General features: G+C 53.5%; 1 pseudogene; it reads right to left on the bottom strand.

Annotated features, from left to right (window-relative positions):
- Positions 1-1,995: 1,995 nt before the first annotated feature.
- The window catches only part of LOC107532701 (protein Daple-like), a 41,404-nt pseudogene continuing 27,383 nt past the window's right edge, over positions 1,996-16,016 (bottom strand).

The raw sequence follows: 16,016 nt of genomic DNA, 5'->3' as shown, positions 1-16,016 counted from the left end.
TGGAGTAATGGCTAGGACACCAGGGAGAGAGAGGGGTGCCAAACATGGTCTGGATGTAAGGGGCCAGATGTGATGAGATGAGGGACATAGCAGCTTGGGTGGGGGGAGGATGGTGAACTGAGTGTTGAGCATTTTGAGTTGGAGGTGTCTTTGGGACATCCAAGCTGGAAACAGATCTGGAGGTTCTGAGGAAAGGCTGGAGCTAGAGGTGTTTGGAACCTCTGGGAAGATTGTAATAAAGCTGAGGTTGTGTATGAGCTTGTCTGGGGCTGGAGAAAGGGGTGATAGAGGACTGGGCGCACCCTGAGCTGAGCCACATAGAGACCCTAGACTGCAAAGGGATGGGTGCAGCTAGTGTGGAGACTGAGGGAGGAAATATTCAAAAAGGAAGGTCACTTGGGGTGAATGCCTGAGAGGTGCCATGGGGCTGAGAAGTTGTGTGAGGGAGGCAGACCAGTTGACAATCCTAGGGTCAGGGGTGTGTGTGTGACCCAGGATGAGAACAGTTAGCTAAGATGGGGGCAGGCAGATTCCAGACCCATTCTCAGGTTCAGCTGACCTATAAAATGTGGGATGTGGAGAGAGGAGGGGTCAAGCCTATACCACAGGCTTCTGTGATTCATGGCTGGTGTCCTTGGATTCAGTAGGGAGCCCAGAAGAGCCAGGGAGAGTCAAGGGAGCCTGAAGTCCAGTCAGCAGGGTCTAACAGGCACTCTCTTCAGGCCTGAAGCTCAGGAGTGGTCAGTGCTAGGGGACCAGGGTGGGGTCAGCCCTGAAGGGGGCATGGAAGAAGGTGCCTGGGAGGTAGAACCTAGGAGTGAGCACACAGGAGCCTTCAATGAATGTTTGTGGGAGGAAGGAGTGAATGACTGAGGGACTGGCAAGTGTGAGTACTGGAGAACTGTCCCAGAGGGGACAGAACCATGAGACATAGGCTGAGAGTCCAAGGAGTCAGATCCTGCAAAAGCCTGCACAGGACGCAGCCTCCAGGTGCCGCTGCTCAGTTTGGCTCAAAGCATTGCAGGTGGCAGCGCCCAAGGAGTAGTTGCCTGGGACAGACTGCAGAACCTGGGAAAGACGGGAGAGGAGGCATGAGGGGACATTTTTATAGAAGAGGTTTGGTGAGGAAGGAAGGGACATGGAGGCAGCAGCTGGACAGAAAACCATTAGAAGATTGGGCCCGGTGAGGATATTTACATGCCTTCCTGCCACCCTCACCTTTGAGCATCTATTCTGAGAGGCCTCCAAGATCTAACCTCCAGATCTAGCTCTTCCTAGTGGAGCGGCCTTGGAAAAATCCAAAGGATGACTTTAAGCTGAGCTCCTGTTGTGATATAAATCCCACATCAAAATGGTATTAGACTTACAGGAACTTAAACACAGATCCAGAAAAAAGCTACTGCATGGTGAGCAGGATACCTCACTTTCACATTTTCTGACCTCGTGGCAAAAGACTCATGTCCAGGAGACTGGGGGCTGACGCAGGGAGCCCTGAGTGCCCAGAAAGCCCGACACCCATTAATGCTGCCAGGGACGAGCAGTGAGGACAACTAGGACTCAGTTCCACTCCATCTCATTTTATTACAGTCCCATCCTTGTGTCCAGAATCAGTGGCTATTTAATACACACCCCAAAGCACCCCTGAAATTGACCATGTTAACATGCCCATTTCTTTCTCAGCATATGAACTCAAAAGGAAAAAATCTTTATAAAACCAAAACCACCAGGTTTAGTACGTTCAGGAAGAGCACCTTTAGTAAACAGGAATCAGTGTGTCAGGAACCTGGCCAAATACACACGGGAGCAGGTGAGGCTCCCCGTGGCAAAGAATGACTCTCAATGGAACATAACTATAGGGTGTCCCCCCAAAACGTTTCACAGGTGAGACTCCTGATGGAAGCCCTTTCCCAACACCATGGGCAGTCAGAGAGAAGGCCGTTGTCAGAAGGTGCATGGGTGGTTTCAAGGCTCAGGAGCTGCTGGTCCAGGAAGGCGTCATACACAGCCGTACTCCATACAGTCCCGCACCGTCTGCTCTGAGGTCACCGGCCTCGTGCTCTTTGACTTGTTCCCATGACTGAAGTCCTCAGGGACCCACTGGCATGGGAAGCCAAGTGGGGAGGCCTGCCCAGGGTCTTGGCAGGGCGCCCCTCCATGGCCCTGTCCTGGACCCATCATGCCAGCTGTAGTAGGTAAAGTCCTGGAGCTGGGAGTTGCTGCCACCACCGCCAGTGGCAATGGCTGGGGCCGTGGTGGCTGCTGCAGGGGAGCCGGCCTCTCCTCCTTTGGGGGAGCCAGCGAGAAGCACCTCATGTCCAGTGGTCAGCTTCAGGGACCCAGGCCCTGACAGGAGCCAGCAGCCTCTCCCACAAGAGGGGTCTTTTCCCAGACCAGGCTTTGGGAGCTGGAGTTGTGGTGCTTTGTGGGTGTGGCTCCCTGTTTCTCTGCCCCCTGAGGCTTCAGAATCCCTGGATTCTGAGGGGACTCTTGTTTGCAGGTCTCTGGCCCACTGGGCAGAAGCAGGATGACTGAGGCTCTGGCTGACAGGCATGTGGGAGGCTGGGGAAATCATGGCCTGCTGGGGTCTGCCCAGCGACAGGCTCTGGCAGGCTGGGCCTGCCTCAGGGGGTGCTGGGTGGGGCCTCTGCCTCAGTAGGTCTGAAGTTGGGCTTCCCACACTGCCCCGGCTCCAGCAGCTTCTCCTCAGAGGTGCTAATAGCCATCTTGATGGTGGGGCCACAGAGCTGGTGGGCATCCCGGTCTCTTCTCTCCTGGAAGGTGGCCCTGGCTGGCCTGAGGGTCAGGACATCAGCCTTTCTGAAGAGGTAACATAGCAGGTCATTCTGGCAGCTGAGAGTGTCCTACAGAGAAGAGAGGAAGAACTAAGAGTCTGGAGAAAGGCCAAGAGGGTCCTGGAAGAGCCTCACCCACCCAGGACACCCCTGGGCAGGCTACATGGCCAGGCCTGAAGTTTCCAGCTCCTGCTTGGCCTTTCCACAGCCTAGCGTTCCCCCAACACAAACACTGCCCATGGTCAGGATGGTGGGGCCAGGGCCATACATGGATCAGGGAGAAAAACCAGGCAGCCCCCTAACTTCACCAGCAAGGAAACAGACCCAGAGAGGGAGAGGACTTTCCACAGGCGCTTCCACTGGATGGGACAGTCAGGGCTGGAGGCCTGAGCACAGCAATGGTTTCCATCTGTTCCTCATTCCCACCAAGCAGAGCCTGGAGGAGCCTGGTAGAGGTGTCTCCTGAGGCAGATGGACACCATGAGAAGAGGAAAGCCAGTGAGTGCATGCAGAAGAGGAGTTGGGGTTCACCAAGGATGGAGTCAGACCCTGGCCCACTGGACCCATGTCAGGGAGCGTCCGTCTGTGGGACGGCTCAGCAGCCTGGAACAGCCTGCACCTGCCAGCAACTCTGGCCCAGGAAGACATCTGGACACTCAACTTGACAGAGACACAGTCTGCTGTTTTGCGTCCAGGTTGGGAGTCACATATCCAGGGTTTTTGTACAGTGAGACCTGTGGTTAATAATATCAACAGGTACCATGTACCAGCTGCTTCCCATGTGCCAGGCACTATGCTAGAAACCACAGGTGTAATAGCAAGAGAACAAAACAACCCCCTTCCCTCCCCCAAAACCTAATTCAGTTCTCAAAGCACCCTTGCAAGGCTGTACTAGGACAACCTGTAATAGGTAAGGCAATGGTGGTCACAAAGGTCAAGCAGGTCCCACATTGAGAAAGGGACAGATTGAGGACTGGAACCCACAGCTGTCTGACTCTTCAGCCACCTTCCCACCACCCAGCCCCTCTCTGCACATTTCTAAACCTTTGACACCCAGCTTCATGAGTCTGCCCTCTCTGACCACCCAGAGGGCCCATCTTCTCACACCCCTCCCAGCATCAACACTCACGGAGTGGAGGCCTGGCACGGGCACCATTGTGACTTCCACGTCTTCAGGCCTGTTCAGAAAGGGGGGGCGACAGGTTAGTGGGGTGAGCACAGTGGGGAGATGGAGGGAGGTGGGGGCGGCTCTCAGGAGAGGAGCATCCGCTTCCACAACCAGCTCCTGCAGGGAGGATGCTTTGGTCTCATTTAGGCTGAAAAGGACAAGCCATCATCTGGGCACTTGGCAGGAATGCAGATTCTCAGGGAGCCCCCTCAGCGCTCCTGACTCAGAAACTGCAGGCCGGCCTGGGTCCAGGCAGCCCAGGGGAGTGTGGCTCAGGCCTGCGTGTGGGAGCCACGGCTTCAGACCGTGACCTTCCTGAGGGCAGGGCTTTGGTTTTTCTGCAGCTCCGGGCACAGAGTGCTTTGTAGACAGAAACAAATGGAGAGCAGAGACCAGGATACATATTTCCTTTCAGGCCGATGCAGGACCAGGCACAGGGCGAGTCTATGATAAAACTTGCTGACGAGCCGGTTTACTCTGTTGTTTTGAGAGCAGGCATCCCCCGGGCTGCCTACACACAGGACACGCTCCAGAAATACCGACTGAACAGATACTTTGAATTCGCTGTGTCACTGGGCTCTACTCACGCAGGCCACAGAACTCACAGTGTGGCCAGAGAAAGTCCCACTGTGTGTGTTTAAGGGAATGAGACTGTAAGGCACGCATTTCATCCATGGGGTGACCCAGAAGCGGTGACCCCACAGCTCCTGGCCAGAGCTGTGTGAGGTGCCCCTGCGGCTGCAGGAAGCTGCCCTGAGCCGGGAGGGTGTCCCCACAGCTGACGGCCGGGGGCAGAGCTGCAGCACAGGCCTCAGGGCGCTCGAGCTGCGGCCACCTCCGGCTTGCGCCTTGTTTTTGTATGGCCTGTGAGCTAAGAACAGTTTTTACAGTTTTAAATTATTATAATATTTACTATCTGGCCCTTTACAGAAAAAAATTGCCAAACCCTGCTGGTGAAGGTTCAGAATAGGTAGGTGTTCACGCTCTGCCGCACACCTAGTGGGAGATGCTAACTCTCAAGTGGGTGCTGACCACATCTTCAGGGGAGCTCCAGGGGTGGGCGCACACCCTCCCACCCCCATGTTGGCAACACAGTTCTGCCGCTCACTTCACAGGGGAGGAAACAGTCTCCTGGTCTGGGCTGGCTGACAGCACGCTGTGATTTTCTGGCTAGTGGTTCTGCTCCCCATCTGAGCCAGGCTGCACCACCCCCAGTCCCATCCCTCTCTGTGACTTTGTTGTTAAGGTGCCTACCTCTGGTCCTGGTCCATCTGAGGGAGTGAGGGAGGAGAGTGCTCCCAGGCCTCTCAAAGCGGTGGGGGAGCCCTGGTCACTCTCCTCCAGGAACTCCTCCAGGCTGAGCATCTCACTGCTCTGCTCAGGGAGGTACAGGGCTGCACCCAGGCCTGGGGCTGGGCCGCACCCCTCTTCTGGATGCCCTGCTGGAGGAGAGGTAAGTTCCGGGGTGGCGGTACTCATGGCAGCTGAGGGCAGTGCGTCCTGGGGTGCTGGCATCCCGGGGCAGGGTGGCTGTGTCCCTGCTGCGAGTCAGGTCTTCACTGCTGAAGCTCTTGGATCTGCGGTGGAGCTCATCGGAGGAACCTGGTCAGGGGAGGGGACACAGAGGAACACACTTCAGTCTCCTAATCTCGCTTGCCGGCCTCCAGTGGGCTCTGTGCCGCCTCTGGCTCCCTGAGCACAGAGAGAGCCCTGCCTAGGAACCCAGAGCACACTTCTCCCACGCTGGCACTGTGGGTGTCCAGGACATTCTGGAATTCTCTAGAATTTTCCATGACATTTAAAAACAAAATAACTTGAGATAAAAGTGGAAAGCTTCTGCTACAGCTTAAATTATCAACAGCCATAAGCACCACACTCCTTAGCCTGGGACAGTGCAGACAGACCACATTCTGCACCAATAAACAAACTTTAAACATTGCGAAGGAATCAAAGTTACCCACCATGTCTTCTGCCCACTGTGGACCAGAACTACTGGCACTGTCCCCATCCCAAAGCTGAAGTGACTCAGACTCAGAAGATGGGTGGCTCATCCAGGTCCCCAGAGCTGGTCAGTGGAGAAGGAATTTGAACCTAAATCCATTAAAACCTCCAGACCTGAGCTTGAAGCTGCGTGATATAGCCCTATGAATGCAAATGCATCTTTCTTTGTATTGTTTACATTACACTGTATTGTTTAAATTATATGAATTTAATTGTATTGTTTAAATTATACAAATAATACATGCCCAGAATCAAAGATCCACATCCACAGAAAAGTGCACAGCAGGACTTACCCTCAGGCTAGGAGGGGAGCTGTCACTGGTCCAATTCCAGCTGCTCTCTAGGCTACCTGGCCAGGCACTGAAAGGAAATGACAACACTTAACCTACAGGGCTGATGCCAAGTACAGCCCACACTAAACCATCCAATCCGAAAACAACTAATGACCCTGCCCAAGTTCTGGCAAATGGCCTCAGGAAGGACAGACTTCGAGTTGCTCTCGACTCTCCCAGGAGGAGTCCAGCCTCACCTGAGTGCTGGGTACCATGCACAGTGGGCTCTCAGGAACAACAACTTCTGTCTATGTGTGTGAGGTCTAGGGCTGTGGCCTCAAACAGTTTTGTTAATACAGAAAATCTCACACAAAACTCCAGTAGAGACAAAAGGTCTGCTCTGGGATTGGGGGTTGGGGGGAGCCCACCATTATTACCACATGGAGCTTTCTGGAACACAGGTGGAGACACCCTGCCTAGACCAGGGCAGTGCCGCCTGGTGAGGGCAGGGGCCAGGACATGGCAGGTCATGCGTCCACGTGTGGACAATGTAGCCTGTGCCGTGCGCAGCCCACTTCCCCTCCGTGGTCCATGGGGGCGGGGACGGGGCCCTCAGGAGGAAAGAAGTCTGCACTCTTCTTGGTTCGCTGCTCTTCAGCTCCTCTCTGTCCCACGTTTACATCTGCCCGAGAGGGGAAAGAAATCAACCTTCACAGTGACGATTTGGGGGAACCAGGCTCACCCTCTGCTCCCTCGGGTCAGAGGGTGAGCACCAGCTGCAGGGAGGGGGCACCACCCCTGCCAGGGGCAGGCTGTCCCTTCCAGGCCTGCAGACCTCCCCTCCTGGCCCACTTCTCCAGCACATGCACAATCAGGGGCCTGCCCCAGGTATCATCAGTGTCTGTCCTGCTGCACACGGACAGCTGGGGGACAGGGACACGCTTCATCGTCCCTGCTCACATCTTGTGCAGAGCTGAGCTGCACTGAGAACCGGGGACTCACCAGGAGATGCTCTGCTTCCCGGCCCACCAAGCAGTCTGCTCTGGATTGACCGGGTCCACAGGGCACCCAGGTCCCAAATGCCGGCGGGCCCCGCAAACAGCAGGCCTCTGGAAAACACCTGTTAGCAACGGCGCGTGGGGCTGAGCCCCAAATACTTGGTTTTCCTGAAGCGCATAGAAGCAGAGCAAGTCCCCTCTTTGAGAAGGGAAAGTTTCAACTAAAAAATCCACCTTTCTCTTTGAAAAGGACGTGTCACTGAAAGGCAACCGCGATACAAATCAACGGGATCCGAAAATGCCTGTTTGTCCGAGCCCTTGCTGCAAAGCCCTCTGCTGCCTTCTCCTTTCCTCAGCTGATGAAGCATGAACCTGGCTGCTCGGGAAGCTCACGAGAGGGGAGGCGACTCCTCCGTCCTGTTACCCTCCACCCAGGGCCAGGAGGGAGGGCTCCGTGGTGTCCAGCAGTTTCACCAGAGCCTGCCCTTGCCGGAAGCTGTAAGTGTCTATGTCTGAGTGATCAGTGCCAGCACCATTCACCGCTGCAGGCAATGGAGAGGGCAGGAGATGACGCTCGCTCCTACGCTTACTGTTGATCACTCCAGAAGCTGAGTCCAGTGTGAACTCTGAGTTTTTGTTTTAATTAAAAAGATAGCTTCCCACCCTTCTAGAAATTTGTTTTTCAGAAGTTACAAAACCCCAAAGCAACCTTTAATTTTTGAGAAGGCTGGTGTAATTCACCTTTTCCCTTCTGCAGAAATTGACAACATGCCGAAATCAGATGGCAAGTGTTTCTAACAATTTCTGAGATCAAATTTACAACTTGGAGCTGCTCTGGGCAACTAAACTCCAGGTGAGGACAGCGAGACCTTCCTGCAACCAGTGCTCTCTGCATGGGTCATGAGACCTTCCTTCAAGCAAGGACAGCCAGAGCCTCCAGAAGTAGGGCACTTGGTAGGTAGTGACTTCCCCATCACTTGAGGTATGTAAGCAGAAGCTGCACGCTTAGGCACCTAGGAGGGCAGGGAAGGAGTGTTGAGGAACTGTGGGTCCTCCATTCCCACTTCAGCATATTTTGCACCTATTTTGTGTGTGGACTTCCACAGAGAACAGCTTGAAGGACAAGTCCTATCGATGAAAACAGGTCTGAGAACCCAGGCTGAAGGGCACATGCACCAACTACTCACTGTGCTGCCTGTGGCTGGTGAACTTGAGCTCCAGGGACCACTCACAGAGCTGCCATCTGAATTCTAGCCTATGGTGAAAATAAGGCTGAGTCAGGGGACCTGGACCACCCATGGGGAAACTGCGGTCCTTTGTCAGAGGCCACCTCTGACTCCTGCCCAGCACCTGAGTGGTGGCTGTGTCCAGCGCCTGGAAGAGGGAGACGTGTGGACCCTTAGGACCTGCCTGTGCTCTCGTCTGTACTCTCCCTCCCCCCACTGCTCCTGCTGGGACAGCCTGGCTCCCTGCCTGTGCAATGACTGGGACAGCAAATGGAAGCAGTGTCTGGCCTGAGGATAAAGCAGCAGAAGGAGCTGATACTTAGTACCCTGGGAGCCCCACCAACAGGGAGGGGGGCTGCACCTAAAGCAGAGGCTGTGAAAGCAAAGCTCTCCTGGGGCCTTGTTCTCTTCAGGTGGCTGGAGGAAGCAGAAGGAAAGAATCCACCACCTGAGGGAGGATGCTGGGTCCCTAGAGAGGGAGCCCTGCACCAGCAGCTCCTAACCAGAAACAGACGGAACCCATAGGCCACCAGGCACTGCGCTTTCCCTGGGAAGGACTACACTGCCCTGTGCTGACAGCAGCCCCAGATTTCCTCCAAAATGACACCGGGGTCTCCCCCATTTTGCAGACAGTTCTGCATCCCCCTGAGCATGAGAACCATGCTGCCAGGGAATCACAGTGGGCAGCGCTTTGTTTGCAGTGTGACAGGCCCTCGGACAGGCTCTGCAGGCATATGAACAAGTGTGGGCTCTGGCTCAGGGTGGGATCCCGGTGGAGACAGCCCCTGGGTGAGCCTGGAGGGCCAGGCCTGGAGTCCCACAAGCCGCTGCAGGTCTGAGGGGAGGTGGTGCTCCCAGCTCCTGCTCCAGCCAGGCAGGGTTTCTGAACCACAGAGCCTGGGAGACTGGGGCAGACTACTGACTGCTGACAGTGGACACCTGAGCATGGCTGCCCAGCCATACATGGCACAGTTTCCTTGACACCCACCAGTAAGGGACTGCCATTCTCAGTGTCTGGTCAGGAGCGCAGGAGGACTGCCTGGTTGCCTGTGCTCACCCAACTCTTCTTCTCCCAGGGGTGCTTCTGATTTGTAAACAGCAGGGACCAGGTCCTGGAGCTAACCTAGGCTTGCCTTGGGGGCAGGGGCCCTATCTTTTCTTGGCTTGTCAAACCAGGGTTCTGCAGGCCATACTTCCAAGAGTCCAGTGGGTGATAGCATTATGAAAACTAATATCCCTTCATGTTCTCATCAGTTTCTAACACCCCAGGGGCAATCATTTTCAGCTCTTCCTGCTGTCTGCAGATATTTTCATCTCTAAGTTATAAGCAGAGTGTCTCTTTCAGTTTTAAGCTTTATTTTTCCCTTTCTGTTTGCATATTTTAAGTTTCCAAGTGCTTTTCCCCCTGACTGTTCTGTTTAATAACATCCTGCTTGTTTCATGGATGCAACTTTTCTCACTCTAATAATAAAATACCTAGTAGTCTGTGCTTTTCTGTCATTTCTGAATTTTCTACCATGAACATACCCTCATCAAAGTTAAATAAAATCCTAATTTTTAAAAAATTGGGGAAAAAACAAAAAGACCTTCACTGCCTCGTGGTAGGAAAGGGGATGGGCTCTCCAAGTCCAAGTTAAAAGTTACCACAGGTGGAGTTCCTGGGAGCATCAGGACAGCGCTGCTCTGCACAGTGTCCTGCTCCAGGCATCTTAAAGCTTTTGTCTCTGACCATGACTCTGTTGCCTCTCACACTAGTTTCTCTCTGGTGTTGCAGGTCCTCCTCAGGTATCTGGGGTCCCTGAACCTTCATGGGCTTCACCTGGCAAGATGTGACCAGACTGTTCTGCTGGGAATTTCTCCACCTACTCAGGTGACTTGAGGAGCATTTGACTATCACACCTACAGGTGTGAACGCGCATGGCTACGGCATCCTGGGAGACGTTCAAGTTGTAAACCCTTCCCTGAGTCCCCCCATTTTTCAGTTTAGGACACCTGCCCTCCACTCTATCAACCGACCTCCAGTTCAGAGATGCTGCTAGGTCTCTTCCCTGGAGAATAAACCTCCAGTGCTGCCTGAGTTTAGCCCAAACTCTGGCTCACCTCCGTTCTGGAGCTCCTTGGTGCCACCAATTCCTGCACGGCGGAGGTGGGTTCTGGGCTTTCCCACTAGGGGCTGAAGACTGGGCCTCCAGATGGTGATGTTATCTGTGCAAAGTCACACAGCTGCAGGCAGAGCTGAGGTCAGGACCTGTGTCTGTGTGACACCAAACCTGTCCACAGCTTAGCCCATCTGCTGACCACCCTTCAGTCTGAGAGACCCCTCCTGCCTCTGGGAGCTGGGGTCTCCAGGAATGACCTTGGGCCCCAGATGCTCATGCATCTTGGTTCTGGAGGGACCTGTGACTCACCTGGGGTGTGGCCTGGTCCCAGGAGATGGGGGTGGAGCTGGAAGGGGTAGTAGTCATGGCTGAGGATGAGCAGGCCTGGGAGCCCAGCTCTGATGGCCGGGGCTTCATGGTGGGGGAGCCAAGGCCTCCGTGCGGTGAAGGCTGCCTCTGTGCAGGGCCACTGGCTTCGGTATTAGGTCCCGGGGGCCTGGGGCAGAGAAAGACAGTGAGAAATGGGGTCGCAAGATCCCATGCCAAGGCGGGGCTGTCACCCCGAGTCCTGACAGCAGAGGCAGCTGGGCACACGGACCGCAGGGAGAACAGCTGGGCTGCGCCTCGTGGGCTGTGGTCTGCACAGGAGGCTCAGGCTGCAGGCCTGTGCTGGGGTCCCCGGGAGGCCGGCCTCGGCTCCAAGGATAGATCCCACTGTGAGCCCCGAGCAGCTGGGAGAAAATAAAGGACAAACTCAAGAGGCTCAACAAAACATTGTTAAAATCCAACACATTAACCATTGGGCACACCTGCTGTGTACCTGTGTGTCACTCGAATCCCTGGTTTAAAAGGACCTTGACAGGTAGGTGTCTGCTCAGGACCATGGTCAAGGCCCTCAAGGCCCAGAATGTGCACCCTGCCAATAGGCATCCGTTACGATCTGAGAGAGGAGTTTGTTGCCACCCAGTAACTTGTCTGAGGTGTCTCCATCTGTGCATGGTGACACCGATGTCTCCATCCCTGCATGGTGACACCGCCTGCAAAAATGACATTTACCTTGTAGTTGTGCTTTTCTGCCGTCTCTGAATTTCCTACTGTGAACACATACTCTCCTCAAAGTTATATAAAACCCTATTTTAAAAAAAACATTGAGGGATAAACAAAAAGATCTTCACTACCCAATATCAGGAAAGGGGACGGGCTCTCCAAGTACAAGTCATAAGTTTCTGCAGGTGGAGTTCCTGGGAGCATCAGGACAGCGCTGTCTGCACAGTGCCCTGTTCCACTCAGCCCATGGGCTGTGGACCCAGAGCCACGCCAAGGTCAGATTCCTGCCCCTCCCCACCCTCTCCCAGGGACCTGGCCCCGCCCCTCAGCCACTCAGTGTCTGGACTCACTGGGAAGTCTCAAGCACCCAAGTCTCACAACTTGAAATCAGGGGAAAGTTTGGATTTTGAAAGATAACCTTGGTGGGAAGCAAGGCAAGTCTGGTGGAGTGAGTCAGACAGGCGTCCACTGGGTGAAGGTGACACGAGGAGCAGAGGAGAGGCGGAGATGGGCAGAGGCAGCGATGGCAGAGAAACCGCGCACTTCCCACAGCTGCCGGGAGACAGGCGGACAGACAGGTGGACGGAGGACAGGACGCAGCAGCCCAGGAGTCAGAGCAGGTGCATGAGACCACGTCAGTGCCGCTCGACTGACTTCAACATGGTGTAAGTCATAAAATAAGTTTAAGTGGCAGCGAAGAATCGATTGCAGGGAAAATATGTGAGTAATCACAGAGGTGATACAGACATGCCAGAAATCGCGAGATGGCACAAGGATGGTGACGACAGGAAACACTGCAGGAGCTAGTGGCCCCTGTGGACCGTGTCCCGGCCCTGACGGTGACCACGTGCTGATGCTCCATCTGTCCACTGCAGCTCTAACACCTGCATCCAAGATGTCAGGGGACCTCAACAGGGCCATACAGTATCACTCCAGGCTGAACGCTGGCTTGGCAACATCGATCCAATTATTCAAAATGCTTGAGTGGAGCAATAAATCCTCAAACCACAGAACACATCTGCCTAAAAAGGGACTTATCCGGAAAAGCCAATGGTTCTGTGCTCTGACAAGGAAAGCGGGGAAAACGGCAGCAGTTTTGAATTTAGCTGCCCAAAAATAAATCTTAAAAAAATCTCAGGATGGAGGCTGAACATTTTAGGAAGCACAGTGACAACTGATCAGTTCTGCACTGCACACGGCCGGGCAGGACATACAAGCCTGCAGGTGGGAGAGAGGGTCAGCGCCTGGCCAGGGGACTGACTGAGAACGGACATCCTTCCCAAGGACCTGTGGGTGAGGTCCCGAGGCTCCCCTGGCACCATGCTGCGCTGGAGCACGGTCCAGAGGGTGACAGCTCATCCTTGAAATCGGAGTCCACACTGGCTGCTTTCAGCTTGGCTGGGAATTGGGGCCAGGAGGAGGGGTCCACGATGGGTCATCTGACCTGTAAGTACCTTTTTTTCTCGTTTCAAAATGAAGGAGGGGACTTGGAGGAGACACTGGTAAAGGGAAAGGGTTGGAAATCTCCAGTGTCTGAGGAAGGGAGAGGCTACTTAGAGGAGGCTGGTAGGACAGAAGCCGACCAGAACCAGAAACGTTTAGAGAAAGTCCGGCGGGCCTCTGGAGGCTTGTCTTTGTCCTTGCGTTTGCCTCTCAGAAAGAGACTCTTTTTGCTCTGCGTTCCTACATTGTCATTCTCTGGATAACCCGAGAGAGGGAGGAAAAAAATACAAAAGAGCAAATAAATGAAATAACAACAAATGCTGCTACATTAGCTAAATGTGCAGGGAAATCCGAGTCCCATCCAGCCCAGGAGAGATGGAAACACCACCCAGGGCAGAGCCAGAGCCAGGGCCCGCGGCCACTGCTGCTCGGGCTCAGTTTGGTTAGTTCACCAGCATCCCGGAGCCTGTGCTTCACTGAGCAGCGAGGAGAACTCCATGTTCCCCAAGGAGCCGACCCGTTAGGCTATTTCCAGTCCCAATGTGCTGAATTACTGAATAAGAAAGCATATAAATGTAGGACCCAGCTTTTCCTTCTCATCGGTTAGTGACAGGCTCCCTGACAATTCAGCTCACACACAACTGGCTCCTGCTCCTGGTACAGACCTTGGAACACTCTGTGGTGTGTCTCTGGCCTGCTGCAATGAGAGAGTCCACCTGAACCTTTCTCTAAGAATTCTTGTACATCTAAGACAGCCTCTTGTGGCAGGAGGAGTTTGAAAATAATGAAAATACTTATTTTTGAGACCAAAACACTCTCTGCATCAAGAATTATTCTTGTTTAGATCCCTATGCATCCTCTAACCCAAACCTATACTTTATGACCTTTAAATTAGAGTCTTATCAGAGCAGACAGTTGGACTAGCTTTCTGAACATGCCCTATACATTCACATAACTGATTTATCCCATTTCTGATTTAGGATTAAAGTCCATGGTGGAACCTCTTGTTTCTTTCTCTACAGCACCCGTGGTGGCCACAGCTCACACCACAGGATAAGGGACAGACTTCAATGCTGGTGCCCAGGTCTGTTCAGCATCTTCAGGGACCAAAGCAGCTTTAGCTGCAGGCACTGCCCACAGTGGTTAAGAGTTCAGGCCATAATCTGTCAGACCCATGTTCGGACCCCGGCTCCAGCACATATTCTCTGGGCAAGTGCTTAACCTTGTCAAGAAGGGGACAGTAAGCGTGCCTGCCTCACAGGGCAGTTAGGACTGGATAATAGATACAGCGCATAAACGAGCTAAAGGGGTGCTGAGCCCAGAAAAAACACCCATTCCATGGCTGCCGTTACTAATGTTTACCACCAACCTGCTCACTCATGGATCCAAACAACAGTTTGGCTCAGTCAAGCATTTTTTTCTCTGAAAGTTTTGCTAGCTCAACTAGGCTGCTTTAGTTCACTAGCTCACCTTAGACAATACACAAGTTGAGGCGATAAATGTCAAAAAGTTTAAGTAGCCAGCATGAAAACCTGAGGCCACAGAACCGCTCTAGGTAAAACTAATGCTAGTAAGCTTCCTTGTCATCTATGTGCGGTGAGGTTTTTACCCAGTTCACCTCCTGTAAAGACTGAGAACTCAAGCATCAGTCCCCAAACAACGTGTACAGGGTGCACAGTTCACTTTTACATTTCGAGTGACACACCAGGACTTGAAGTGGTGAATGTCACCTGGCAAGGCCTGTGCACACGTCACACTCAGGAGGTGGCTTGTCACTGGCCCTAACATCAGACCATGAGAGCACATGAGTCTTGGGCATGGGCCTGGTCTTCAGAAAGTCCTAGTGTCCTTCATAAAGTTTAAATTTTTGAGGGTGCATGTTTGACAACAGGCTTATAGGTAAATAATCTATAAAGTGATATTTAAAAGTAAATTTGAAAATTGAACCATGTTTAAGGCAGCGGCTTTGTTTAATTGATTGTAAGATGTACATTTTCTCCCTGAAACCTTAACCTGTCTGAAATCAGGACACAGCTTTGAGTATGTACCACAGTCACTGTCAGCGAGGTGGCAGTTCTGACAAAAGGGTCACTGCCACAACCAACTTATTTTCTTCTCATATGCACATAACTGCGCAGCTTATAACCCTCTTAGGTATGGTGAAATACACACAGCACATGTGACTAGAAACCCTTTTCAGAACCTCTGGCAGACTCTGGACAACCACCCTCAAAGACGAGGTGCCCACACCCCACAGTGGCAGGACACGAGGCCAGATCAGGTGGGAGAAGAAAACTGGACCTGCTCTTCATTGTGATGACAAGATCAGAGCCACACACAGCCTTGCTGAAGACCTTGCGTATGTCCATTATGTGTTAAATGCACCGGGATCTCCCTTCAGAAACGCTTATTCTAGGCCTGGCAGACACGAGGAAACCCAAAAACACACACTATGGAGCCTGTCTCTGCGGTAACTTGTGGGCACCAGCTCTGGGTACTCACGTCCCTACCACAGTGCACACCGTGCATGAGGCTTCTCATGCTAAAGTGACTACCTTGCTCTGGGACCGAACTGCCACAACACTGTGGTGGGTTTGTGTTTCCTACTTGGTTGTTAACATACCTAAGGAGCCAGATGTGCCTGCATGGAGCACACCCCCTTCAGGCTCCTACGCACACGTGTGCACACCCAGCACGCCGTCCCGTTGGTTCTACCCTGCCCAGGAGGGAGGCCTGGCACCCCCCCTTCACTTCACCTGCAGCCGGGTCAGCCCCTCCTACCTTTTCTCGCAGGCCCGCTGGGGGGGTCTTGCTCTTCTGCCCAGTGTGAGCACGATGGGGTGGCCTCGAGGGGCTCCTGCGGACACACAGCACTGTCTGGGGGGGACTTTGGTCCTTCTCTGGAACCCTCTTTCTTTGGTTTGGTGAATTTGAATAGGGCTTTGACTTTAACCCAGCGGCTTTTCCTAG

This window comes from Miniopterus natalensis, chromosome 13 (genome assembly GCF_054644295.1).
Source record: "Miniopterus natalensis isolate mMinNat1 chromosome 13, mMinNat1.hap1, whole genome shotgun sequence".
NCBI lineage: Eukaryota > Metazoa > Chordata > Mammalia > Chiroptera > Miniopteridae > Miniopterus > Miniopterus natalensis.
Note: the sequence above shows the minus strand (reverse complement) of the source record. Positions and strands in the feature narration are given on the sequence as shown.